General features: G+C 37.2%; 1 pseudogene; it reads right to left on the reverse strand.

Annotated features, from left to right (window-relative positions):
- Positions 1-260: 260 nt before the first annotated feature.
- On the reverse strand, positions 261-707 carry LOC102246055 (annotated as a pseudogene).
- Between the last annotated feature and the right edge of the window lie 1678 nt (positions 708-2385).

Raw genomic sequence — 2385 nt, forward strand, 5'->3', positions numbered from 1 at the left:
TCCATCTAAGTTTAGATGTGCAGAAGGGCTTAGATATATGTAGAGTAAGTCACATGCAACCTGTTACTTGATCAATTTTCTAAAATAAGGTTTTGGGACAATGACAGTAAGATAAGGGAAGAAAATATGGAGGAATGAAGTCCTAAATACTATAAATGCATATTTTTGACAGTAGGAGAAACCTTTTTACAGATAAGTTACAAAGAAAAGGCAAATAAACAATTTTGTACAAGAAACTGAACACATTCTGTACAATGTCTTCACATGGCTGTCATCATTTGTACAAACTCTTCATTGTTTACTTGATCACCATCAATATCTGCTTCCCTGGTCATGTCATCAACCTCTTCATCGGTCTATTTCTCCCCAAGGTGTGTCATCACATGGCAAAGCTCTGCTGCACTAGTATAGCCATCGCCATTCTTATCAAACACATAGAATGCTTCTCTAATTCATCTTCACTCTCTGTGTCTTTCATTTTTCTTGCCATCATTGTCAGAAATTCTGGAAAGTCAATTGTGCCATTGGCATCTGCATCCACTTCTTTAACCATGTCCTATAACTCTACTTCTATGAGATTCTGCTCAAGAGACCTCATTACAGTTCCTGATTCCTTTGTTGTTAAAGTTCCATCACCATCCTTGTCAAACAGTGAAAAAGCTTCTTTGAATTCTGCAATCTGCTCTTCAATCAGTTGGTCAGCCATGATGCAAGTGGTACTGGCTTTCGACACATGACCACACAACCACTGAGCTCACAAGCCCACTCTACTCGAACTCTGTTCCTTGAGTACTTGCAGATATGTCTTAAAAAATAATAGTCTTCCATAGCCTTTATACTTGAAGGATGGCCTAGCTAGGTATAAAAGCTTGAGTCACACTTTCTTTTCTTGAGTCATTGCATTTTTTTCCTTGGACATTTTTTTTCACCATCTTTTCATAGATAATTGCAGGGGAAGTTTGATAGTATCTTGATTTTCTTTCAACTAAAATTATCTTGATATCTCTTTCTGCTTCCCCCAAATTCTTTATCTTTAAAATTAAGCAATTGTTTTCAGGTCCTGTCTCAATAATGACCATTCTGTGTCACAGTGTAACCTCTCTGTGGGTTATAGTTTGTTCTTCAAGAGCTAGAGTCAAGTCTTTTATTTGAGAAAGTTTTCTTGAAATGTATTTAAATACTGCTTCTCTTCTATTATTCTGGGGTTTTTTTTTGTTCCAATTATGTGAATCTTAGATATATTTTGCCTGTCTTTTGTGTATCATATTACCTTCAACATTTTTATATCTTTATTTCTGTTTATTTTATTTTCTCATGTACATCTCTTCTTGTGCTTTCTATGGTGTCACTATCTTTTGTGATACTGTAATCTAGTTTTATTCCTAAATAATTCTGTTTTCTTACATATTCTTCTTGAATTCTATTAGATTCCACTTTATTGCCATATGTCTAAAAAAGTAGCTTCTCTTATTGAGTCACATCTCCTTGAATCCTTATATTTCCTTCACAGTTGTAATTGTTTGTTTAATCACGGTGAAAGGTGGTGTTGTTATCTTTTTGAGGCAACATTTTTCTGGAGAAGTTTTTTTTTGTTCAAAATAAATGGTTTTTGTTGCTATTCCCTATTTTTATGGTGTCTTTGAAAAGATGATGAGTTTCCTAGGGCTGCCATAAAAAAGTATCACAAAGTGGATGGTTTGAAACAACAGAAATGTATTATCTCATAGTTCTGGAGCCTAAAAAAGTCTAGAATCAAAATGTCAGCATGACCATGTCCCCTATGAAACATGTGGAGGAGAATCCTTAGCTTCTGGTGTTTGGCAGCAATCTTTAACATTCCCTGACTTGTGGCTGCCGCACTTCGATCTCCATTAGTGTCACATGGTATTCTCCCCTGTGTCTCTTCTTTTCTTATAAGGACACAGTTATATAAAAGTAAGGGTGCACCCTCCTCCAGTATGACCTCATCTTAAAGAATTACATCTGCAATGACCCTATTTCCAAATAAGGTCATGCTCTGAGAGTCTGAGGATTTCAACATATCTTTCTTTTTGCAGGGAGGTAGTGGTGGGGGGGAGGGGGCATTCCAATAGCAGGACACTGTTTTTTGTTGTTGCTGTTTTTGATACTCAGGTTTGAATAAATTAAATTTTCCAAACAAGATAGCAACAGGAGACTGTAGAAGATGGTGGCAGTTTTCCAGGAGAGTGGGGCTGAAGAGATGGATGGATTGATTACAATATAACTCCTCTGTGCAGCCAGCCATGCCTCCCCGACCTCTCGGACCTAGCCCCAGACCACTCTTCTTTCACTAAACACTGCTGCCAAAAACCCAGGCCTCATCTTTCAAAGTGTCACGCTCTCTTCTGAAAGACCGTGCTTTCT

This window comes from Myotis brandtii, unplaced genomic scaffold, assembly GCF_000412655.1.
Source record: "Myotis brandtii unplaced genomic scaffold, ASM41265v1 scaffold1087, whole genome shotgun sequence".
NCBI classification, from domain to species: Eukaryota; Metazoa; Chordata; class Mammalia; order Chiroptera; family Vespertilionidae; genus Myotis; species Myotis brandtii.